Source organism: Oncorhynchus gorbuscha, linkage group LG22, assembly GCF_021184085.1.
Source record: "Oncorhynchus gorbuscha isolate QuinsamMale2020 ecotype Even-year linkage group LG22, OgorEven_v1.0, whole genome shotgun sequence".
NCBI classification, from domain to species: domain Eukaryota; kingdom Metazoa; phylum Chordata; class Actinopteri; order Salmoniformes; family Salmonidae; genus Oncorhynchus; species Oncorhynchus gorbuscha.
Genome location: NC_060194.1, coordinates 45,679,893 through 45,707,082, shown reverse-complemented (window position 1 = coordinate 45,707,082; position 27,190 = coordinate 45,679,893). Strand labels below are relative to the sequence as shown.

The following is a 27,190-nucleotide window of genomic DNA, read 5'->3' as shown; positions in this document are numbered from 1 at the left end:
TGTAGGCCTACATGTTTTTAATCAACAATCATTTTCACCATGAAAATCATATTTTATGCAACACAGGAAAATGATATAAGATGTTTGTCTTGTTTATTCAGCAACTTCTTATCTTGTTTATTCAGCAACTTCTTTGCCCTGTAAAAAACAAACAAAGAAAATAACAAATCTGTATTCATGAGTGTGTTTACACTTAGAAAGAGTATAATGTGTCCAGCATTTAAGGTTCAGCCTTAATCTAGTTTTTTTTTTTTGCGCTACATGAAATGTGCTTATTAGCCGTCTGAAATACCTCCATGATAGTGAATGTTAAAGGTCAAGATTGATTTCTGTGAAGACTGAATCATAGGTGGTGTTGATGTGGTCATATCTGAGCATGAGTCCCTTCAACTCATCCAGAACGCCGCAGCCCGTCTGGTGTTCAACCTTCCCAAGTTCTCTCACGTCACCCCGCTCCTCCGTTCTCTCCACTGGCTTCCAGTTGAAGCTCGCATCCGCTGCAAGACCATGGTGCTTGCCTACGGAGCTGTGAGGGGAACGGCACCTCAGTACCTCCAGGCTCTGATCAGGCCCTACACCCAAACAAGGGCACTGCGTTCATCCACCTCTGGCCTGCTCGCCTCCCTACCACTGAGGAAGTACAGCTCCCGCTCAGCCCAGTCAAAACTGTTCGCTGCTCTGGCCCCCCAATGGTGGAACAAACTCCCTCACGACGCCAGGACAGCGGAGTCAATCACCACCTTCCGGAGACGCCTTAAACCCCACCTCTTTAAGGAATACCTAGGATAGGATAAGTAATCCCTCTCACCCCCCCCCTTTAAGATTTAGATGCACTATTGTAAAGTGACTGTTCCACTCGATGTCATAAGGTGAATGCACCAATTTGTAAGTCGCTCTGGATAAGAGCGTCTGCTAAATGACTTAAATGTAAATGTAAATGTAAATGTAGAATTAGTAGCAGCTCTGTACCTTTCCAGTGCTGCGAGATTTGGCTCTGAGCTTGTTGACTTGCGTCTCAGCGATGTCAGCCCGCTCTTCAGCCTCCTCCAGTTCATGCTGAACCTTCCGGAACTTAGACATGTGGCCGTTGGCTTGTTCCTCCTGTGTGAGGAACAGAGAGGGAGAGCACAACATCAGCATTCAAAGTTTGAAGCTTCAGGTAGCAAATTAATGATTGTTTTATAAGTATTTTAAGTTTTTATTTTTATTTTTATATGACAACTTTAGGATTGCAAAGTATGTAGGGAGATAGATGATACAGTAGAGAAAGTGATTGGTGGGATGGGGGATCAAACCACTCCCTCCAGGGACGTAAAATCTCCCATTTGTTTACGTCACATTTTATAGTCTTACAAATTAGGATTGAAATGGATTGAAATGTTATTTTTTGTCAACGATCTACATAAACAGCTCTGGAATGACAAACTGGATTCCAAAAAATAAAATAAAAAAATGAAATTTAGAACAATGTCTTTGTCTATAGCGATCGCATGGCTGTGTGCTCGATTTTATACACCTATCAGCAATGGATGTGGCTGAAATATTTGAAGGGGTGTCCACATACCTTTGTATGTGTATACATGTATATATATATTTAAAAAAAATATATATATATATATGTAGCCCCCGAGTCAATATTAATCTTTCTGGGTCAGTCTGAGAGCTTAACACACCTGGACCGTTCAATATTAGCCCATTATTACTTTCAACATTCTTCATGCACTGTCAGTTTGGATGTTACTCACTGCTAGATAGACATATTTAAGTCTCACCATAGACTTTCAAACAGATTTAAGTCAAAACTGTAACTTGGCCAATCAGGAACATTCCTTGTCTCCCTGGTAAGCAAATCCAGTGTGGACTTGGCCTTGTGTTATGGGTTATTGTCTTGCTGAAAGGTGAATTCATCTCCTAGTGTCTGGTGAAAAGCAGACTGATCCAAGTTTTTCCTCTAGGATTTTTGTCTTTGCCGAGGTCATGCTGTTTTTTTTTGTACTGAAAAACTCCCCAGTCCTTGCCGATGACAAGCATACCCATAACATGATCCAGCCATCACCATGCTTGAAAATACTATGCTTTTTTTGCAGTATTACTTTAGTGCCTTCCTGATGGGTAAAAAATGGTTGAATCAATGTTGTTTATACAACCAAAAAAAGTGATGATGTTGACTCAACATGGAAAACTGATTTGATTTGCAACAAGTAATCAACGTAACGCCTTTTTGTCTTTTTTTTCAACCAAGATTTTACCTTAATTCATAGAAGTGGTGACATTTGTTGTTGATTTCACGTTGAATTCAGTTAGTTGACAACTAAATTCAAAACTAGACCAAGAAATGTCTGTGCCCTGTGGGTTGTTGCAAAAAGGATACATGTTTTGGAATATTTTTATACTGGACAGGCTTCCTTTTCACTCTGTCATTTAGGTTAGTAAATTAACTACAATGTTGCTGATCCTTCCTCAGTTTTCTCCTATCACAGCCATTAAACTCTGTAACCGTTTTAAACTCGCCAATGCCCTCAGGATAAAATGACTGATCGGTTTCCTTCCTCCCCGGCTACTCTGTCAGGAAGGATGTCTGTATCTTTGTAGTTACTGGGTATATTGATACAACATTGAAAGCCTTATTAAAAACTTCACCATGCTCAAAAGGATACTCAGCGTCAGCTTTCTTCAGCTTACCAATCAGTGCCCTTCTTTGAGAGGCATTTGAAAAGCATAAACTAAAATGTTGTAATGTCTCCTAGGGAAGAAATATGTTTTTGAATGTATGCTTTCAGAGTATTTGACTAATGAAGGCTGCTCACCGCTTCCTCAGCATGTCTCTTGTAGGCCTTCACTTTCATCTGCAGCTTATCTACCAGGTCCTGAAGTCTGCCAACGTTCTTCCTATCCTCCTCAGTCTGTGGGAGAAGATCAAAGAATCAAAGCCCAGTAGATTCATACACAAACCTGTCTGTGTTTGCATCAACCCACTGGGCAAAGGCATCAATTCAACATCTATTTCACATTGGTTCAATGTATTTTCATTGAAATGACGTGGAAACGATGTTGATTTAACCAGTGTGCTCAGTGGGAAGTGTTTAAAGAAGGTGCTTTCTCTTACCTGGTAAGTGAGCTCCTTGACTCTGCGCTCATACTTGCGGACTCCCTTGACTGCATCTGCACCTCTTCTCTGCTCAGCCTCCACCTCAGTCTCGAGCTCACGAACCTTGTTTGGAAGAAATTAATGTAGGCATTTGTTTGAGGGGGTGAAATCAGACGTAACAAATCTTTGTGAAACAGAGATATATTGTTCTACTCAATCAAGGAGGCAAAATTGTTGCCTAATTGAAGGGTCTGTAATGATAACAGCTGTTCATTATCTTGGTGGGTTATTGAGAGAAAATGCAATGGTCCTGAGTATGTTATCAAATACATTTCCAGAAATCAGTCTTTCAATATGTCCTAATCCACCCTGCTGTTAACTCACCCTGGACTCCAGTTTCTGGAGCTGCTTCTTGCCTCCCTTCATGGCCAGATTCTCAGCCTCATCCAGTCGGTGCTGCAGGTCCTTGACTGTGATCTCCAGGTTCTTCTTCATCCTCTCCAGGTGAGAGCTGGTGTCCTGCTCTTTCTTCAGCTCCTCAGCCATCATGGCCGCCTGGAATGGTAGTTTGTTTAATGTATGCACCATTTAGCACCAATCATAACGTCCCTCTGAGATCTTTGTTGTGGTAAACCAGCCCAGCAACCATTGGCCCTTGGTGACAAATCAAGTGGATGTAATTCAATAGATCATAAGGACTCACGTCAGTGATGGCCTTCTTGGCCTTCTCCTCTGCGTTCCTGGCCTCCTGGACAATGTCGTCCACCTCTCCCTGCACCTGCACCAGGTCAGTCTCCAGCTTCTTCTTGGTGTTCAGAAGGCTGGTGTTCTGGAGGATGAAACAAAACCATTTGTTTGAATCTCAAGAGAACTTACAAGGCATAAAAGGTATGCTTGGTTGAGTTTATTGAGAAATGACTTTGAGCCGCACCTGGGAGTGCAGCAGTCCAACGCGCTCGCTGGCATCTACCAGCTCAGTCTCAGCCACTTTGCGGCCTCTCTCAGTCTGCTCCAGAGCAACTCTCAGCTCCTCAATTTCAGCCACCATCAGACCGTTCCTACGCTCCACCATGGCTACCTGCTCCTTCATGTCCTCTGAGGCACGGACAGCGTCATCAAGGTGCAATTGGGCATCCTGGGGTTCAAAATGACATAGGTTCATTAGGACTTGTGGAAGTAGAGGCGATAGGATTTGTGATAGAACTGTTCATTGGTAAGAATTTCCCCAATATCCCTACCTTTCTACTGTATATTAGTCAACACTATTCAATTTCTCTGTTCTATTCTTTTCTACAGATTCACAAACAAATCCCTCCCCATGTTCAGATGTTTGAGCCTGATATCCCGGTCCCTTTACCTTGAGCAGTCCCTGGACGTTCCTCAGCTGTTTCTGGGCCTCAGCGGCCTGCCTGTTGGAGTGGCTCAGCTGGATCTCCATCTCATTCAGGTCTCCCTCCATCTTCTTCTTCACCCTCAGGGCGTCATTCCTGCTCCTGACCTCAGAGTCCAGGGTGCTCTGCATGGAGTCAATCATCCTCTGGCTGTTCCTCTTGATCTGCTCCATCTCCTCGTCCTTCTCAGCCAGCTTCCTGTCCACCTCACCCTTGATCTGGTTCAGCTCCAGCTGCACACGCAGAATCTTGGATTCCTCATGCTCCAGTGTTCCCTGGACAAGGAGAAGGTCGGGTAAATTGTGGTCAATACATTTGGATGTGAATAACACAAGGAATTAAATATATACTACTACAATAAACACAAATACAGGGAGCATTGAACTGTAGCTGGCACTGGCTATTGTTACACTGCTTTTCCCATCAAACAGCTGCAGTTTGTACCTCCGCCTCCTCCAGAGCGGTCTGGATCTCAGACTTCTCTGTCTCCACGGTCTTCTTGGCCTTCTCCAACTCATGGATGCTCTTGCCAGTCTCTCCGATCTGCTCAGTCAGGTCAGAGATCTCCTCTGCACACACAAACACAGGAGCAGGTCAGACTTGGGAGATTTTCAGTGGATATCTCCAATGCACTGAAGTTGACATTGAGTGTGCAGTTCGTAAATTCACTCTGGCTACCTACTCCAATTTCAGAGCGCTCTCGTCTGCGTGTGCCAGGGCACAGAATAATTTATGAATTTATGAATGCTCAACACCCTTTGAATATGGTCGATGTCAGTAAACGTCGGCAATAAAGAGTATTTAAATAGTTGCCAGCAGCACAGTTACAGTCACCAACGCTCTGGATAACAGGAAACAGCCTAACCAGCTCTGCTAGGGTGAGTAACATGGTCAGAGTGAGGTCTTCTCTCATTTGTGTCTGGAAATTGCTAGCCAACGTTAGCCAGTTAGCTTGGGTGCTTGACTGCTGTTGTGAGGTCAGAACGCTGGGAATAAACCTACTCGTAGGCCAGTGTCCAGTGTGTGCTCTGAACTCTCCGAGAGCATTAAGCTATGAATTTACAAACGCCCAGAGCGCATTCTGGCACTCCAGATGGAATTTACGAAAACACCTTCAATCATAATAATTCATGAATTAATCAGCACTTCATACAGTCTTGCAAATCTAATTGCCCCCACTTCCTTGGGCTGTTCAAAGGAATACCGATAACAAGTTAAGTTTTTATTTGATTTTATACCGTTCTAAAATGGTGTAATAGTAATTTTGATGGTTACAGTTTCCAAAATTTTCAAAACGCTAGTCAAACATGAGCCAAGTAAAACTGCTGTCAAATGCTCACGTTGCAGGTTCTTGTTCTCTCTCTTCAGAGTCTCCAGATGATCCAGAGCCTCCTCGTAGGAGTTCTTCAACTTGAACAGTTCAGTGCTCATAGAGCGAGCCTCCTTCTGAGCTCCTTCCAGCTCAGCCTGACCCTCCTCATACTTCTGCTTCCACTCTGCCAGTACCTAGGGCGAATCCATGGGATTTTCATTTCAAGCAATTGATGAAGAGTTTTAAATCAGAAAAATGCTACAATTATACCACAATTGATCATATAGCAGACAGAAAATGTCAACCTAGCGTGAGGTTTATTTATTTTCACCTTATCAAAGTTACGCTGCTTCTTGTCTAGGTTGGCGGCAGTGGCGTTGGCTCTCTCAACGTCAATCATGAGGTCCTCCACCTCTCCCTGCAGCCTCTGCTTGGTCTTCTCCAGGGAGGAGCACTTGGAGTTGGTCGCCTCAATGGTCTCCTCAGCGTCCTGCAGACGCTGGGCCAGCTTCTTCCTGTTTGACGACAGAAGGTGTAGGAATGTTACATATGGACCCTCACCATCCACCTCTATATTTGAGTTGTTGCTGTTGCGTGTGACTCACTTGGCCTCCTCCAGCTCCTCTGTGCGCTGGATGGCATCAGTTTCATACTTAGTCCTCCACTGAGCCACCTCACTGTTCGCTTTGGACATGCCGCGCTGCAGCTCTGCCTTGGCCTCCTGCTCCTCCTCAAACTGCTCTCTCAGGAGGTCACAGTCATGGCGGGCAGACTGGACACCGTGGGCCAGGGCGTTTTTAGCCTGTGAAAGAGAACGACAAAGAGATATTAGAGAGATAGTACAGCAAATGACAGTAGAAGTCTGAGGGTGGCGTAGTCACCATCTATATGAAGATATGGCTATTAACTCTGTGGTCGGTAGTGTCCGTTTTATGTCCCTTACCTTGACCTCCTCCTCAATCTGCCTCTTCAGCTCCTCCACCTGCTGGGTGAAGGCCTGTTTTCCTCTGGTCAGCTGAGACACCAGGGCTTCCTTCTCCTCCAGCTGGCGTCCAAACTCACCTGCAGGGATAGAGGGATACCTTGTTAATGGGGTCTCTGACCTCCTAAGATTTCAAATGTATTTTTAGGTATTGTAGGGCATTGTGATGTGGTGAATAGTACACTAGAAACTATTGTGGACTGGACTATCAGGATATATCCCACAATACATGGTATTGTGTTTTACTGAAAGAAAGCATCAGTTTGTTGTTCATTGTTGATGATGGTACCATTTTCTGTCAGGAGTCTGGCCCTCTGTCCGCTGATGTCATTGACCTGGCGAACATTCTCATCATTCTTAGTCTTGAGCTCACTCAGCTGGTCCTCAAGAGTACGGCACATCTTCTCCAGATTGCCCTGTTAGTGAAACATGTTCCATCATTACTTTATATATGGGACTCCTGTCAGCTTCAGTTCTCTTGAATGGTAATGACCCTCCTCAACGCTGCTTGATCAAAACATCACTACTCACCTTAGCCTTGGCGACGGCCTCCATGTTGCTGGAGAGGTCATCAATCTCCATCTTGTATTCGCTCTTCTCCTTCTCTAGCTTCTGTTTGACGCGTTGCAGGTTGTCGATCTGCTCCCCGAGCTCAGCCACACTATCGGCCTGCTTCTTGCGCAGAGCGGCGGCTGTGGCCTCATGCTGCAAAGTGGACTCTTCAAGATCACGACGCAGCTTCTGGAACTCAGCCTCACGCTTCTTGTTCATATCAATCTGAGCAGCAGTGGCGCCTCCGGCCTCCTCCAGCCTCTCGCTGATCTCCTCAAGTTCCCTGGAGAGATCGGCCCTTTGCTTCTCAACCTTAGCCCTGGCAGCACGCTCAGCCTCAATCTCCTCCTCCAGCTCCTCAATACGGGCCTAGAACAGGGGGCAGGAGCAGGAGGAATGAACACTACAATGCAGTTGAAACAATTACATTTGTGCAAACTAAGCCAGTTCCACTAATATATTCCGTATTAACTTGCCCACTCAGGAACCAAAACCACAATGGTAAAAAGCACCATCTTTACAATGGTAAGAAGGACCAGTAAGAAGCACCATCTTCCATCCTACTGAGCCATCAGAAGCCACCAGGAAAAATGTGTGCTGCCAGATTAATTGTTTTCAGGAAATGAAGGAAATGATTCAGGTGTTGGCTTTCCTGTACTGGAGCTGAGATCCTGTACTGTACCTGGAGTTCCTTGATCTTCTTCTGCAACTGAGCTCCCAGAGACTGTTCATCCTCAACCTTGCTGAGGAGCTGGCTGGTCTCAAACTCCTTTCTAAGAAACACAAACACGTAGATTGCAGAGTTTTGGTTTGATATTGTAAAGAGAGAGTATCTTTCAAGAATCACATGCAAATGGTAATTCATAATTACAAGGATTAGTCAAGAACAACTATTGTTTTGATCAATATGGCAGGTAGGACTGTGTGTTTACTTCTTGATTTTCTCATCGGCTTGCTGCTTGTCATTCTCCAGGTCCATTATGGACTCCTGGGCCAGTTTCAGATCTCCCTCCAGCTTTCTCTTGGCTCTCTCAAGGTCCATACGGAGCTTCTTCTCTTGCTCCAGAGAACCCTCAAGCTATAAGATATAACCACAATGTTCAAATCTTAACAACTGAAGATAATATCATCTCACATACTATCATGGCCAAAATGTCAAACTCCTCTCACGTCGTCCACTTGCTGTTCCAGCTTGGTCTTGGCCTTGGTCAGAGTGTTGACTTTGTCCTCTTCTGCCTGCAGGTCGTCCAGTGTCTGCTGGTGGGCCTCTTGGAGGGCTTTCTTCTCCTTGGTCAGCTTGGCAACACTCTCATCCAAAGACGCCATCTCTTCTGTCAGGTTTTTAACCTGAAAACCGCCAAACAAAATTAGTCTTTAAAGGAGAGATTTAGTTTGATATATATTGCATTCATTTAAATTATATTAGAAATGGGTCACCGAGTACAGTACCATATATTCAACACTAGATGGCAGTGTACACCATGCCAGTGTACTGAATGGAATTCATAAACGAGGGGGAACCTGCAATGAGTGTGGGAAGTACTCTGCAACTGAAAATCAACTATTTTTTATTTTTTCCTGCACCCACAATACGACTTGAATTCCATTTCTGTTAAGCTATGTTTTCAGTTGATTATTGTTTGGTGGTTAGACTGTCACTGGTAAAAACACGAGACCTTGTTTTCAGTGGCGTGCTTCTCCTTCTCCACTTTGGCTAGGGTGAGCTCCAGGTCATCAATGTCCTTCTTCAGCTCAGAGCACTCGTCCTCCAGCTTCCTCTTCTTGGCAGTCAACTCAGCATTCATCTCCTCCTCATCTTCCAGCCTCTCAGTCATCTCTTTGAGTTTGGCCTCCAGCTGGATCTTGCTCTTGATGAGCCCCTCGCACCTTTCCTCAGCATCGTTCAGACTCTCACCTTCCTGGTTTCAGAACAGGAGAAAAAATACAGAGGCCTCACTTTGTGTATCAAAATTTAGACTTAATTTAGTCAGAGATCAGAGCAAACCAATATAAATTCATGAAATATATCATTTTAACATGGCCTATAAAAATGTGGGAGTTGGCCACATACTTCACAGTGTGCGTGTGTGTGTATTGATTTATGTGTCAATATGCCTTTATGAGGGTCGTTGGTCACTCACAGATGCGACTTGGAGAGCCAGGTCTGCCCTCTCCTGCACCAGGGCCACTAACTTCTCCTCCAAATGCTTCTTGGTGGCCAGAGCCTTGGCCAGGTCTGTCTTCATCTTCTCATAGTTCTCCTTCATGTTGGCCAGCTCCTTCTCAGTCTCAGCGCTCTGCAGCAGGGGCTTGATCTTAAAGTACAACTTCATCCATGGCCAAGTTTTCACATTCATGAATGAGCGAATGTTGTACTGGATGGAGAAGATGGACTCTCTGGTGGACAGAAAGGATAGAGTGGCATGTTTAAATAAAAACAAATCTTTATTCAACTAGGCAAGTCAGTTAAGAACAATTTCATATTTTCAATGACGGCCTAGGAACAGCGGGCTGCCTTGTTCAGGGGCAGAACGACACATTTGAACCTTGTCAGCTTGGGGATTTGATCTTGCTACCTTTTGTTTGCTATTCCAATGCTCTAACCACTAGGCTACCTGCCACCCCGCTACATTCTGGTATACAGTTGAGGAATTGGGCTTGAGAAATGTGACAGGCATGATAATGGAAGACACTTTAAAATATTTACCGAACATACAAACATTTATTTCAAAGTTTAACAAACCATACAACTCTATTCATGAGGACAAATTGACAAAAACACTTTCACAGGAAGAACTGTGCAGATAAACAGTTATTTAACAGAATGAAACTAAAGGAGATTTTACTGTAATTCTACTAACAAACTTTACAAAGGCATAGTTTTTCCAGTATTTGTTATTTTTTTCTGTCTAAATTTAAATGTAACCTCTAACTTCATCGACAGCTCTCTCGGTCACAGGACTGACAGGTTCTGAGCTCATGAGCCATTTTTGTATTCTTACGAAATGTATATGTTAATATCCCAAATTTAAATGACCTATTGAACAGCTTGCCAGTTTCCCAAACTGCAGCGTTAGTAGAGCATTAGAAGACGTCCTTTCTCCTTCTGATCAACTCACATCACATACAGTATGTAATAATAATGCATTACATACCGGGGGTTGACAGAACGCTTTGCCAAGATGTCTACTATTTCTCACCTCCTCTCCATCATCTTGGAGAACTCTCTCCTCATGAGGAATCCACGGCTGAGAGCCTGGACCATGCCGACCAGAGCTGCTAGCTTCTCATCTCTCATCTCCTCCAGGACACCCAGCAGACCGGCTTTGAAGAACACCTGAAACAGGTTAACGTTGTCAATGGAACCACAGTCAGATGGGGACAGATATAAATGGTTGACTCCAAAGAGGGGAACAACACCACTAGACTGCATTGAACAACATAACCATGGGATAGGTTGTTTATAAGTTGTTAGTTATTGTACAGTTGTAGATGAATAATGTCTACTGATATAACTGCAGCCATACCACTCTAACACAATGCACATGATAATGAGTTGAGTTTCTCTGACGTTTGGATACGATGGAGAAAAAAAAGGTACAACGTTTATCCACCTTTTCAATGAGTTAAATGAAGAAGAAAGAAGAATATCATGGATATATCAACTGGGAGATGTTGAATGGTTGAGGTTTATATTATCATTGGAGTTGTGTTTTGTTGTCAGCCATGACTGGGTTGTATTTGACTGACCTTGGTGTGTCCAAACTTATAATCCTCGTGATTTACATCAATGGACCCAAGCAGCTTCTCAGAAGCCTTCTTGTTGTCCATGAACTGGCCCTCTGGGATGACACTGGCATTCAGTACTTTATACCTGAATGAGGAGACATTTTTAACATGTGTCAAGTTGTAACCGGTTGGTCAAATTACATAAAAGATAAGCCTATGCTGATGCTGGGAAAACCCTTAACGCAGTGTGTGTGTGTGTGTGTGTGTGTGTGTGTGTGTGTGTGTGTGTGTGTGTGTGTGTGTGTGTGTGTGTGTGTGTGTGTGTGTGTGTGTGTGTGTGTGTGTGTGTGTGTGTGTGTGTGTGTGTGTGTGTGTGTGTGTGTGTGTGTGTGTGTGTGTGTGTGTGTGTGTGTGTGTGTGTGTGTGTGTGTTGTGCGGTGACTGTGCCCATTAGTATTTGTCTGCATGTACCTCTGCTTGAAGTCAGCATAGATGATTCTGCTGGGGAAGCCCTTTCTGCAGATCCTGATACCCTCCAGAACACCATTACACCTGAGCTGGTGGATAACCAGGAAGTTCTCCATCAGACCTGGTAAAACAAACCAAGTCTCTTTTAATACTCATAAACAGGTTAAAGATTCAGATGGTTAAGGGTAGTGATACTGTACTGATAAGATGTCCTATTTAACTCAATATACACCTGGAGTCTTTGACTCGTTGGGGATTAGGCAGCGCACAAAGTGAGGATGAGTGCTCCTCAAGTTGGTCATCAGCTTGTGTAAGTTCTCCTGTAAGAGGGTTACAAAACATTTTCTCAGAAATCACTTATCATCATCATTGCACCTTTTGAAGGTCTGAATAGACACATTTCAGAAGCTCACCCTGAACTGGGACGACACAGTCTGCATGGAACCACCCTTCTTCTTGCCTCCTTTCTTGGCTTTATCTGTTAAAATGAGGGGAAAGTCAAGAGATAATTAGAAGTACATTTCCTAGAGCAGAGTAAGTATAATAATAGCAAGATGTAAGATATCTATAGTGATGGTGTCTTCAGCAAGCACACTAATTATAAACCAGATCATGTCGGGATATCTTCACACTTATCTCAATGCAATCGGTATCGCTGAGATGGTGTAAATTAACACATATTGTAGGAGGAAATGAACCCAGTGAATAATCCTGAGACATTGTAATACGTTCAATGACAAGAACAATTGAAATTGTCATATGCTTCGTAAACAACAGTTGTAGATCAACAGTGAAATGCTGACTTCCCTACAATTTAGAGTGAAATATATAGATGAACAATAATAACATGTGGAAAAATACACAATGAGTAACAATATCTTGGCTATAGATACACAGGGTACCAGTACGAGTCAATGTGCAGGAGTACCAGGTCATTGAGGTAGATATGTGATGCTAGTCTTACCCTCAGGTGGGGCAGCAGGGTACAGGGTAGCCAACAGTTTGACTGAGGCCTTCCCGTACATCAGAATAACTGATTCGTTCAGGGGGTCCTTGTTCTTATCCAGCCAGCCAGTGATGTTGTAGTCCACAGTGCCGGCATAGTGTACGAGAGAGAAGTGGGCCTCTGGCTTGCCTTTGGCAGGCTTGGGCTTCTCAAACGCCTTGGTTTTGCCAAGGTGCTGGTCGTTCAACTTGTTCTTGAAGGTAGTGTCTGAAGCCTTGGGGAACATGCACTCCTCTTCAAGGATGGAGAAGATGCCCAATGGCTTTAAGAAAAGAGGTTTAAGAAACATGTATTCCTTTAGTAAACATGCTATTATAGGATTCTATTCCTTTAGGGTCACATATATGGAGACATATTGAGTTCTCAACCGTCAGATACATTGTACCTCTGTGATAATATATCACACATCACTCGCTATGAGCTTTGCTGTTGTGGTCCAGTATAATCCTCACAGACAGTTTACCTTCTCAATAAGCTCAATGCAGGCAGCCAAGTCCATGCCGAAGTCAATGAATTCCCAGACAATTCCCTCCTTCTTGTACTCCTCTTGCTCCAGGACGAACATGGTGTGGTTGAAAAACTGTTGCAGTTTCTCATTGGTGAAGTTGATGCACAGTTGCTCCATACTGTTGTACTGTTGAAGCAATTTCAAAAGGGATCATTTCATCGTACAAGGCTGTAATCCCAACTAATTGTCTTGTTCTGGTCTCAGACTCACATCAAAGATCTCAAACCCGGCAATGTCGAGCACACCGATATAGAACTGCCTTGGATTCTTGGTGTCCAACATCTCGTTGATACGGATGACCATCCACAAGAACATCCTCTCATAGATGGACTTGGCCAGAGCCATGACTGCATTATAAACCTGCAAAGATAATACCTCAAATGAATACAGGAGATATTGACCATATCTCGCCATAAGGTGATAAGCGCTTGGAAAAACAACATTAGACCTACTATTGAAAAAAAGGCAATGTTCTCATCCCCGAAAGAATTCCGGTGCTCAGAAAATGGTAGACGCTGTGTTTCACTTTACCTGAGCCACAGTCTGTCCCTTGGTCACATACTCGTTGCCGACCTTCACTCTGGGGTAGCACAGACATTTCAGCAACTCCGCTGAGTTCAGGCCCAGCAGGTAGCCGATTTTATCAGCCACTGGAGAGAGAACCAACATCAACAGACTCAGGCACTCAAGATCGCTTGTTTCTGATGTTACACTGGACAGGTTTTGATTTTCATCCTCATCCTCTTGTTTCAAATCTTTGTGGAGGTTGGAATTTAGTCTCCATCATGTATCTCCTACCTGACCTTGATGTGGTACTGTCTGTCTTACCGTTTCTATTTCTATGTTGGTGAATGGGACTAACTCTTTACATGTTGTATATCTATGAGTGGGACTCACCCTCTGTGCCGTCTGGCTCGGCCTGCTCCTCACGCTGCTTCTGCTTGAATTTCAAGTTGCCGTGGTGCGTTACAGCTCCTGTCAGCTTGTAGATGGACATCTTCTCATCATTAGTGAAGCCCAGGATCGTAATGGCATCCTGGAATTAGAGAGGAAGTACAACAGTGATGAACTCAACAGTAGGTTGGTCTGTTACAGAACACTACAGTTCTGTGTTCACTCCAGAACAAACGGGATGGATAGAATTGACTAGCTTCTCTGTTTCACATGATTACCTTTGGCCAACACTATTATGTGGCAGCACAAGAGCAGTTTTACACAGTTTAATAATAAATAATAATAATAATATATGCCATTTAGCAGACGCTTTTATCCAAAGCGACTTACAGTCATGTGTGCATACATTCTACGTATGGGTGGTCCCGGGGATTGAACCCACTACCCTGGCGTTACAAGCGCCATGCTCTACCAACTGAGCTACAGAAGGACCGAAGGACAGAAGTTTCCGCGGGACATTTAGTGACACTTTCTTGTCTTACATGTACTTAAAGGTGAAGTGTGGAGGCGTGACAAGTTTGTTTGAGAAACATGTCAACTAACTCAAAGGTGCCCATCTGTCACCAAGTTGGAATTGCACAATGTTCCTACCCGTTCCATGTCTAGAGTTTGGTTAGCCCTTTGTATAACTCACATCTGTGGCATCCAGCTCTTCCTTGTCGTTGATGCTGGGCACAGCGATATGACCCTGGCTGATCATGGGGAAGTCGTAGGGGTTTGTGGTGAGGAGCGTCATTTCTGTGGACAACGGAGAATGGCTTCTCAGTTAAATCTAGTAGAATTCCCCTGTCCCACCTTTACAGTATCTCACCCTCCTTTACTCAGTAGATGGACTCAAGGATAAACTCAGCAAAAAAAGAAATGTCCCCTTTTCAGGACCCTGTCTTTCAAAGATAATTCGTAAAAATCCAAATCACTTCACAGATCTTCATTGTAAATGGTTTAAACACTGTTTCCCATGCTTGTTCAATGAACCATAAACAATGAATGAACATGCACCTGTGGGACGGTCATTAAGACACTAACATTTTACAGGCGGTAGACATTAAAGGTCGGAGTTATGAAAACTGGAAAGCTGGACTGAGGGCTTGTAGACCTGTTGTAAGGCAAGTCCTCACCAGACATCACCGGCACAAACCCACCGTCGCTGGACCAGACATGACCGGCGAAAATTGTTCTTCACTGACAAGTCGCGGTTTTGTCACTCCAGGGGTGATGGTCGGATTTGCGTTTATTGTTGAAGGAATGAGCGTTACACCGAGGCCTGAGCTTGTTGTCATTACAGGCATTGCATTGTCATTAAAGGCAATCTCAATGCTGTGTGTTACAGGGAAGACATCTTCCTCCCTCATGTGGTACCCTTCCCCGCAGGCTCATCCTGACATGACCCTCCAGCATGACAATGCCACCGGCCATACTGTTCATACAAATATTTACACATAATCAACGCAGTTGACAGTCAGAGGACGTTTCTTTTTTTGCTGAGTTTATATGTATTATATAATAAATAGCATCAAAAGACTGGACTGAATCTTCTAGAGTAGTGCATCACAGTCTTTCCCATGAAAGATCTATAAAGACCAGACACATGTCTAGATGCCTTGTTATCTTGGATGTTCTCATTGTAATAGTATAAATAGATAAACTATGATTATTTTATTTTTAAAGTTCCACAGATGGAGGTGTGAATAATTTCACATCAAACTCTACTTTTCCTTACCAACTAGTTCAGGTTTGTGGCCTGTCATTAACTGGTAGAAGATGTGGTAGCCTCTCTCATCGGGCAGCTGGAAGGCCACTCTGGACTTCTCCAGCAGGTCTGGGAGAGAGAGAGAGAATTACATGTGATGAATGTATCTCCTAAAATATTCCGTGTGAATTATGGAAATCATTGAGAAACAATCAAATCCAACTCACAGGTCTCAATATCAGCTTTAGCCAGTTTGCCTGCTTGGAAGTGAATCCTGATGAATTTACCCTGTAGTAGAGCATGGGGGTTAGAAATAGGTATTTGATAGAACCCCTTGACATGTTAGTTTGTTGGACTGTTATAACTATAAGGAACTACTGACATGTCTTTTTTCTTCCAAATATAATGTCACTTCCACAGTATGTCCTTCAAACTTACAAAGCGAGACGAGTTGTCGTTCCTCACTGTCTTGGCATTACCGTAAGACTCCAGCAGAGGGTTAGCTGCAATGATCTGATCCTCAAGAGACCCCTGATTGAGACAAACACACAAGTTGCTTAGAAACTGATAAACCCTTTCTTGAAACAAGATTCACCGCTGGAGAAAACCGTTTACACCAAACTGAAATGTGTTAAAAAGGCACAACCTACCTGCATTTTGCTGGGGTCTACTTCCTTCTTGGAACCAGATACCGCAATGGTGGCGAAGTACTGGATGACACGCTTGGTGTTGACAGTCTTTCCTGCACCGGATTCTCCACTGGTTAATATGACAGAGAAAGAGGGGTTTTAGTCACAGATTGCTTCAGATTGGCTTTCACTAAGAAATAGCTTAACTTCTACTGGAAGTTAAGGATGTCATAAGGTGAATGCACCAATTTGTAAGTCGCTCTGGATAAGAGCGTCTGCTAAATGACTTAAATGTAATGTAAATGTAAAATATACACTGTTGATGTCATGTTTGTCATTTATTGTCATGTCTTGTCCCTGTGCTCCCCATGCTATTCGTTTCCCTCTGCTGGTCTTGTTTGGTTCTTTCCCTCCTTCTATCCCTCTCTCTCCCCCTCCCTCTCTCACTCTCTCGCTCTCTCTTCTCTCTGTCGTTCCGTTCCTGCTCCCAGCTGTTCCTATTCCCCTAATCATCATTTAGTCTTCCCACACCTGTTCCCGATCCTTTCCCCTGATTAGAGTCCCTATTTATTCCTTTGTGATCCGTTCCTGTCCCGTCGGTTCCTTGTATTGTATTCACCATGCTGTGATTGCGTTTCGCCCTGTCCTGTCGTGTTTTTGCCGTGATTGTGTATCACCCTGTCCTGTCGTGTTTTGTGCCTTCATCAGATGCTGCGTGTGAGCAGGTGTCTCAGTCGACTACGGCCTGCGCCTACCCGAAGCGACCTGCAGTCTGTGGCCGCTTCTCCAGTTGTTTCCCCTCTACAAATCTAGAGGATTTCTGTTATTCCGTTTTGGACTTTAATAAACTCTGTTTCTGTTAAGTCGCGTTTGGGTCCTCTTTCACCTGCATGACAGAAGGAACCGACCAAGGAATGGACCCAGCGACTTCAGACGCTCGTTACACTGCCGTCGAGATCCAAGGAGCCATGCTCGGCAGACACGAGCAGGAATTGTCTGCTGCTCGCCATGCCGTGGAAGACCTGGCTGCTCAGGTTTCCGACCTCTCTGGACAGTTCCAGAGTCTACGTCTCGTGCCACCTGTTACTTCCTGGCCTGCCGAGCCTCCAGAACCTAGGGTTAATAACCCACCTTGCTACTCCGGGCAGCCCACTGAGTGCCGCTCCTTTCTCACGCAGTGTGAGATTGTGTTCTCTCTCCAACCCAACACATACTCTAGAGAGAGAGCTCGGGTTGCTTACGTCATTTCGCTCCTTACTGGCCGGGCTCGAGAATGGGGCACAGCTATCTGGGAGGCAAGGGCTGATTGCTCTAACGATTTCCAGAACTTTAAAGAGGAGATGATTCGGGTTTTTGACCGTTCAGTTTTTGGTGGGGAGGCTTCTAGGGCCCTGGCTTCCTTATGCCAAGGTGAACGGTCCATAACGGATTATTCCATTGAGTTTCGCACTCTTGCTGCCTCTAGTGAGTGGAACGAGCCGGCGCTGCTCGCTCGTTTTCTGGAGGGACTCCACGCAGTGGTTAAGGATGAGATTCTCTCCCGGGAGGTTCCATCAGATGTGGATTCTTTGATTGCTCTCGCCATCCGCATAGAACGACGGGTAGATCTTCGTCACCGGGCTCGTGGAAGAGAGCTCGCATCAACGGTGTTTCCCTGCTCCGCATCGCAACCATCTCCCTCCTCTGGCTTTGAGACTGAGCCCATGCAGCTGGGAGGATTCGCATCTCGAATAAGGAGAGGGAACGGAGGATCACCAACCGCCTGTGCCTCTATTGCGGAGTTGCTGGACATTTTGTTAATTCATGTCCAGTAAGAGGCCAGAGCCCATCAGTAAGCGGAGGGCTACTGGTGAGCGCTACTACTCAGGTCCCTTCATCTAGATCTTGTACTACTATGTCGGTCCATCTACGCTGGACCGGTTCGGGTGCTACATGCAGTGCTTTGATTGACTCTGGGGCTGAGGGTTGTTTCATGGACGAAGCATGGGTTCGGAAACATAACATTCCTTTCAGACCGTTAGACAGGCCTACGCCCATGTTTGCCTTAGATGGTAGTCATCTTCCCAGTATCAAATTTGAGACACTACCTTTAACTCTCACAGTATCTGGTAACCACAGTGAGACTATTTCTTTTTTGATTTTCCGTTCACCGTTTACACCTGTTGTTTTGGGTCATCCCTGGCTAGTATGTCATAATCCTTCTATTAATTGGTCTAGTAATTCTATCCTATCCTGGAACGTTTCTTGTCATGTGAAGTGTTTAATGTCTGCCATCCCTCCCGTTTCTTCTGTCCCTACTTCTCAGGAGGAACCTGGCGATTTGACAGGAGTGCCGGAGGAATATCATGATCTGCGCACGGTCTTCAGTCGGTCCCGAGCCAACTCCCTTCCTCCTCACCGGTCGTATGATTGTAGTATTGATCTCCTTCCGGGGACCACTCCTCCTCGAGGTAGACTATACTCTCTGTCGGCTCCCGAACGTAAGGCTCTCGAGGATTATTTGTCTGTGTCTCTTGACGCCGGTACCATAGTGCCTTCTTCTTCTCCGGCCGGGGCGGGGTTCTTTTTGTTAAAAGAAGGACGGTACTCTGCGCCCCTGCGTGGATTATCGAGGGCTGAATGACATAACGGTTAAGAATCGTTATCCGCTTCCCCTTATGTCATCAGCCTTCGAGATTCTGCAGGGAGCCAGGTGCTTTACTAAGTTGGACCTTCGTAACGCTTACCATCTCGTGCGCATCAGAGAGGGGGACGAGTGGAAAACGGCGTTTAACACTCCGTTAGGGCATTTTGAGTACCGGGTTCTGCCGTTCGGTCTCGCCAATGCGCCAGCTGTTTTTCAGGCATTAGTTAATGATGTTCTGAGAGACATGCTGAACATTTTTGTTTTTGTCTATCTTGACGATATCCTGATTTTTTCTCCGTCACTCGAGATTCATGTTCAGCACGTTCGACGTGTTCTACAGCGCCTTTTAGAGAATTGTCTCTACGTAAAGGCTGAGAAGTGCTCTTTTCATGTCTCCTCCGTTACTTTTCTCGGTTCCGTTATTTCCGCTGAAGGCATTCAGATGGATTCCGCTAAGGTCCAAGCTGTCAGTGATTGGCCCGTTCAAGGTCACGTGTCGAGTTGCAGCGCTTTTTAGGTTTCGCTAATTTCTATCGGCGTTTCATTCGTAATTTCGGTCAAGTTGCTGCCCCTCTCACAGCTCTTACTTCTGTCAAGACGTGTTTTAAGTGGTCCGGTTCCGCCCAGGGAGCTTTTGATCTTCTAAAAGAACGCTTTCGTCCGCTCCTATCCTCGTTACTCCTGACGTCACTAGACAATTCATTGTCGAGGTTGACGCTTCAGAGGTAGGCGTGGGAGCCATCCTATCCCAGCGCTTCCAGTCTGACGATAAGGTTCATCCTTGCGCTTATTTTTCTCATCGCCTGTCGCCATCTGAGCGCAACTATGATGTGGGTAACCGTGAACTGCTCGCCATCCGCTTAGCCCTAGGCGAATGGCGACAGTGGTTGGAGGGGGCGACCGTTCCTTTTGTCGTTTGGACAGACCATAAGAACCTTGAGTACATCCGTTCTGCCAAACGACTTAATGCCCGTCAAGCTCGTTGGGCGTTGTTTTTCGCTCGTTTCGAGTTTGTGATTTCTTACCGTCCGGGTAGCAAGAACACCAAGCCTGATGCCTTATCCCGTCTGTTTAGTTCTTCTGTGGCTTCTACTGATCCCGAGGGGATTCTTCCTTATGGGCGTGTTGTCGGGTTAACAGTCTGGGAATTGAAAGACAGGTTAAGCAAGCACTCACGCACACTGCGTCGCCGCGCGCTTGTCCTAGTAACCTCCTTTTCGTTCCTGTTTCCACTCGTCTGGCTGTTCTTCAGTGGGCTCACTCTGCCAAGTTAGCGGGTCATCCCGGTGTTCGAGGCACTCTTGCGTCTATTCGCCAGCGCTTTTGGTGGCCGACTCAGGAGCGTGACACGCGCCGTTTCGTGGCTGCTTGTTCGGACTGCGCGCAGACTAAGTCGGGTAACTCTCCTCCTGCCGGTCGTCTCAGACCGCTCCCATTCCTTCTCGACCATGGTCTCACATTGCCTTAGACTTCATTACCGGTCTGCCTTTGTCTGCGGGGAAGACTGTGATTCTGACGGTTGTCGATAGGTTCTCTAAGGCGGCACATTTCATTCCCCTCGCTAAACTTCCTTCCGCTAAGGAGACGGCACAAATCATTATTGAGAATGTATTCAGAATTCATGGCCTCCCGTTAGACGCCGTTTCAGACAGAGGTCCGCAATTCACGTCACAGTTTTGGAGGGAGTTCTGTCGTTTGATTGGTGCGTCCGTCAGTCTCTCTTCCGGGTTTCATCCCCAGTCTAACGGTCAAGCAGAGAGGGCCAATCAGACGATTGGTCGCATACTACGCAGCCTTTCTTTCAGAAACCCTGCGTCTTGGGCAGAACAGCTCCCCTGGGCAGAATACGCTCACAATTCGCTTCCTTCGTCTGCTACCGGGTTATCTCCGTTTCAGAGTAGTCTGGGTTACCAGCCTCCTCTGTTCTCATCCCAGCTTGCCGAGTCCAGCGTTCCCTCCGCTCAAGCGTTTGTCCAACGTTGTGAGCGCACCTGGAGGAGGGTGAGGTCTGCACTTTGCCGTTACAGGGCACAGACGGTGAGAGCCGCCAATAAACGCAGGATTAAGAGTCCAAGGTATTGTTGCGGCCAGAGAGTGTGGCTTTCCACTCGCAACCTTCCTCTTACGACAGCTTCTCGTAAGTTGACTCCGCGGTTCATTGGTCCGTTCCGTGTCTCCCAGGTCGTCAATCCTGTCGCTGTGCGACTGCTTCTTCCGCGACATCTTCGTCGCGTCCATCCTGTCTTCCATGTCTCCTGTGTTAAGCCCTTTCTTCGCACCCCCGTTCGTCTTCCCTCCCCCCTCCCGTCCTTGTCGAGAGCGCACCTATTTACAAGGTACATAAGATTATGGACATGCGTTCTCGGGGACGGGGTCACCAATACCTAGTGGATTGGGAGGGTTACGGTCCTGAGGAGAGGAGTTGGGTTCCGTCTCGGGACGTGCTGGACCGTTCGCTCATCGATGATTTCCTCCGTTGCCGCCAGGATTCCTCCTCGAGTGCGCCAGGAGGCGCTCGGTGAGTGGGGGTACTGTCATGTTTGTCATTTATTGTCATGTCTTGTCCCTGTGCTCCCCATGCTATTCGTTTCCCTCTGCTGGTCTTGTTTGGTTCTTTCCCTCCTTCTATCCCTCTCTCTCCCCCTCCCTCTCTCACTCTCTCGCTCTCTCTTCTCTCTGTCGTTCCGTTCCTGCTCCCAGCTGTTCCTATTCCCTAATCATCATTTAGTCTTCCCGCACCTGTTCCCGATCCTTTCCCCTGATTAGAGTCCCTATTTATTCCTTTGTGATCCGTTCCTGTCCCGTCGGTTCCTTGTATTGTATTCACCATGCTGTGATTGCGTTTCGCCCTGTCCTGTCGTGTTTTTGCCGTGATTGTGTATCACCCTGTCCTGTCGTGTTTTGTGCCTTCATCAGATGCTGCGTGTGAGCAGGTGTCTCAGTCGACTACGGCCTGCGCCTACCCGAAGCGACCTGCAGTCTGTGGCCGCTTCTCCAGTTGTTTCCCCTCTACAAATCTAGAGGATTTCTGTTATTCCGTTTTGGACTTTAATAAACTCTGTTTCTGTTAAGTCGCGTTTGGGTCCTCTTTCACCTGCATGACAGTTGACCTGTTTTCTAACAGAAGTAAATAATTAACAAATATTCCCACTCATTGATGTATTATTGCACATAGCCTAGTCCAAAATAATCCCAAATACATTAAAGCAGATGTTGTTTTGTTTCTGAGGAGGGGGCCGGAACAAAATTGTAAATAATTTGTGCACTGCAAATTGACTGCAAGAAACCCAAACAGATTGAACAAAAACATCATAATTTCAAACCTGGATTACATTGGGATATGATCACATATGTCTCTCTATTTATGTGTGGGAATACTTTGAGAACAGATGTCCTACATTATAATCACATGGATCTGATTTCCATATATACCTGAAAATATATGATCTAAGTGATGGATAGTTGGTATTCAGCAGTCATAAAAGTATGCCTTATTTACTTTGAAGAACTACTATAACAGTGATTCTGTCAGACAACATAGGCAGCAGCTCTCTAGAAAATAGATGATGACTTGGAATTTAAAAAATAAAGTCATCAAAGTAAACAAATGCGAGGCCTCCCGGGTGGCGCAGTGGTTAAGGGTGCTGTACTGCAGCGCCAGCTGTGCTACCAGAGACTCTGGGTTCTGTATACAACTTAAATATTAAAGTAAAGTAATGTGACTAAATGATGAAGCACTAATGCCAGAGGGGGAAGGGTATAATGCATTTAGTTGTGCAACTGACCAGGTATCCCCTTTCCCTAGTTATTAACATTTTGGTTAATCGCTCAGCACAAACAACTTACGTAATCAGGATGGACTGGTTCTCCTTATCTGGAAACAAAAAACATCATGTTTATTATACTTAAGGAACATTATGGGTATATTATGAATTTCATTTTGGAACATTTTCTAAGGCTAATGAAATCCGATATTCGATGCAAAATGTTCAAACCTACATGAGAAACATTAGATTCCCTCCCTCCATCCACCCACCCACCCACCCATCCCACCCATCCACCCACCCATCCCACCCACCCACCTATCCCACCCACCCATCCCACCCATCCACCCACCCATCCCACCCACCCACCTATCCCACCCACCCATCCACCCACCCATCCCACCCACCCACCTATCCCACCCACCCATCCACCCACCCATCCACCCACCCATCCCACCCACCCATCCACCCATCTCCACCCATCCATCCATCCCTCCATTCACCCATCCATCCATCCCTCCATTCACCCATCCATCCATCCATCCATCCACCCATCCATCCACCCATCCATCCATCCATCCCTCCATTCACCCATCCATCCATCCATCCATCCATCCATCCATCCATCCATCCATCCATCCATCCATCCATCCATCCATCCATCCATCCATGAGAGCTCTTACCAATCATCATGAACTGAAAGGCGTTGTCAGAGACGGAGAAGATATGGGGTGGAGCCTCCATCCTCTTCTTCCCTCTGTGATGGCGTTGATGACCTCTTTCTTATGGGAGCCACTTGTAGGGGTTCACCGTGGCACAGAAGAGCCCAGAGTAGGTCTGGATGAAAGGGATTCAATCAAATCGGATGAATCTACTTGTTTTCTTGTTGGTCTACTGCAGTGGTATGTTTTGGTTTATACTGTTCATGTATGTGTAGTACTGGAAGTGTGTATTTCTTATGTTGATGTATGTGTAGTACTGGAAGTGTGTATTTCTTATGTTGATGTATGTGTAGTACTGGAAGTGTGTATTTCTTATGTTGATGTATGTGTAGTCCTGGAAGTGTGTATTTCTTATGTTGATGTATGTGTAGTACTGGAAGTGTGTATTTCTTATGTTGATGTATGTGTAGTCCTGGAAGTGTGTATTTCTTATGTTGATGTATGTGTAGAAACTGTATGTATGTATTTCTTATGTTGATGTATGTGTAGTCCTGGAAGTGTGTATTTCTTATGTTGATGTATGTGTAGTCCTGGAAGTGTGTATTTCTTATGTTGATGTATGTGTAGTACTGGAAGTGTGTATTTCTTATGTTGATGTATGTGTGTGTGTGTTTATTCAGGTTTCTTACATAGATCATCCATGCTGCATAACGCTCTTTGAGGTTATACAACACAGAGGCTTCATTCAGGTAGGTCATCATGGCCATGTCCTCAATCTTGTCGTACTTAGGGGGGTTCATCTGATAGATGTCTGCTTCTTTGAACTCTTTTCCTTCCTGAAACAGTCAGAAATCTACATTACACACAGATCAAACTGGACAGGACTGAATGCGTTTTGCTCATTATTTAGTTCAATCTTTTTTTTAAATGCATACCCCAGTTGAATCCAACTACTCTGTTATCGCCCATTGACACATGCATGGATATTCTGGACTAATAAATTACAATAATTCATTCCATTGTTCAAGGTTAGACTCTGCTTACAAAAAAAACAATCTTTTATTACTGATTTCATATGGCCTTATAGGCATTTTGTTTCATTCATTTGGATGATTTTTCAAGAAATAGACTCATGGCACAAAGTTGAACTTGAATACTTTTCAGATCAGACTTACCTCCTTACTGCCGTCAGGTTTGGTGACTGTCACAGTACACTTGCCGTCGGCCCTGGCAGTGACCAAACCCTTTAGGTACAGCTCCACCTTGTCCGTCACATAGCAGGCGTTCTTTGAATCAAAAGGTGCGGCTTGTGCCTCCATCCTCTCCCTCTCAGGCTTACGAAGGTACAAGGCAGCCTTGCCGTAGATTTGCATCTCCGCGTCCGTACTCATGGTGACGGATTACTAGGAAAGAGATGAAACAAGGAAACTAGAATGACTCTGTGGTGCTTCCTCCACAGTCAACAGAGTTAGATGAGCGATATCCCTCACAGTATATTTTCAGCGTTTTTACATGAAGACTCAAACAATGTCTCACCTTCGTTTTCCCCTCCTACAGATGAAGTTGTACTTCTTGGTTGAGCCTGTGAAACATTAGGGTGTTGTGAATTCTGAAGCCTTATCATTTAGTCCCCCGAAAGGCTAGAAAACAATTTGAATGCCAACATTCAACCCAAATCATTACAGCCATGTCCAATTCAACTACAAGGTGCAACTGGTAACTTTCATTTTACTGGTGGCAACTTAGATGACTAGACATTCGGTCAAGAATTTAAATAAATACCTCTGAAAACCCAGTTACATTTGAGAGCACCCCCTCAATTTACAAACAAGTGCAGGAGCACCACTTTTGACTGTGAATTCAAGTTATAGATTTTTAGTGATAACACCTTTAATGTTAAAATAATAATAATTTAAAAAAATATTCAATGCCACTTGATTGCATATTGTAAAATCGTATAAGAGACGTGCACAAAGAAAATGCAGAACTCAATTCAAACGTTGCATTTAGCTACTACCTGAGTGAATGTAAAAATCTACGGAGGTGGAGAGAGTCTTACCACAGAAGGAGAAGGTATCTGACTTATGAATGCTGGGTCCTCAGCTTCCTTATATCTGGTTGGAAGTGCCAACCAAGCAAAAGTTAATTCTGGACCACCCTGGTGAAGGAAATGGATTGGATGAGAGACCTCTGTATTTCTGTGTCTCACTATCCCCACCCACTCCAGGGAGCATCCCACACACTCCCGTTACATGACTTTGTAATATCATATTCGTCTCTCAATGGAATTTCACAGAATATACTTAAATTAGATGTATTTTAATAATTAGGACAACGTCATCATTTTTTAAATCACTGATGAATGATCTTGAGACTGATTCCCTGACCTGTCAATGTTTTTATTTAGCTGTTTTTGATTTTGTTTTAGTCTTGTGAATTCAATGGTTTCTACTAGTTTACTTGGTAGTTTTTCATGTTGTTTGTGTGTAATTTTTGTAATGACTTGGTGCTGCCTCTCTTGGCCAGGACGCTCTTGAAAAAGAGATTTTAAATCTCAATGAGCCCTTCCTGGTTAAATAAAGGTTCAAATAAAAATGACTCGTTTATTTATCAAATGTGTTCCAATATTACAACCACGGCCCTCAAGTACTGTAATGGAGTCAGTCCATGCTGCCCCAATACCATTAAAATAGTTTTCATAAAATATCATCTGAGAATAGTTGAACTGATTTGTATTTCTTCCACTGCAGCACTAACGTACTGAACCTGATTTCAGTACTAAATGGAAGATTATGATCAGACGATTTAGCTGAAGGCGTTGTGTTAATGCTGGGGTGGAATAAACGTTGGAACACCATGTGGATGGCTGTCCAGAACAGAAGTTGAATACCCCTGATACACTATTAATAACTGGCATTAGTAAACTGGCATAATAAAACTGGCTTTGTACATATTTCACGTATTTTGGCAGGGCCGGGAGGATTCGGAATGGAAGTCTTGATCCAATACATTTTAAGGGGCGTGACCCAGGCCTCCATTCAATCCGTAGCGTGGAAGATCTGCATTGTAGTGCGACTGACATTTAAAGGCAATGTCGCCGGAGACTGAATTCACGGTAAACGCTGCATATGTCGGCTCAATAGGAAATGTCCCTTTAGATGTCAACCCGTGGTACAACGCAGATCTTCTGGTTGGATTGAATCGAGCCCCTAGTCTGTAGTTTCATCACCACAGACAGGAGTTTGCCTGAGACACCCCAACACCTTGGCTCAAGTCAGCATTTTTTTTACATGATTTCATCCATTAAAATGTCACAGCCAGTAAAAATCTATATCTGGAAATGAAATGTCACAAGCTGTGGCATGGATCCACAAGACAACTGAGCTGGGCTCGGTTCACTCACATCTTATTTTCCAGGACCCATATTTTGCTCTAAATTTATTACAGTGGCCAATAAAGGCGACGTGAGGACCTCATGATGGACTAATATGGTGAAAATAATGTGCTGGTCTGCATCGGATCTCTGTGTGTTCCACAGTATAGGTCAGGGGTACTCAAATTATATTTTAAATGGTCCAGTCATACAAATGCCCCCCCCCACATAAGACGTGACATTTAGTCATGTCTCGTGTTTTTATCATGTGATATCTGAGAGTCTCAACAACAAAATCAATGGGCTTAAAAACATTAGCTGACATGGGCTTACTGTTCAACTGTCATAAATACCTCCCTTTGACTGACACAACAAGAGGAAAAACTGCAAATGATGAAATTGCAGCTTGTGCATTCCACAATTAAAAACTTCAAGGGTAAGTTGAAAGCCTGACTG

General features: G+C 44.7%; 1 pseudogene; it reads right to left on the bottom strand.

Annotated features, from left to right (window-relative positions):
* Positions 1–25,495, bottom strand: LOC124010187 (annotated as a pseudogene).
* Between the last annotated feature and the right edge of the window lie 1,695 nt (positions 25,496–27,190).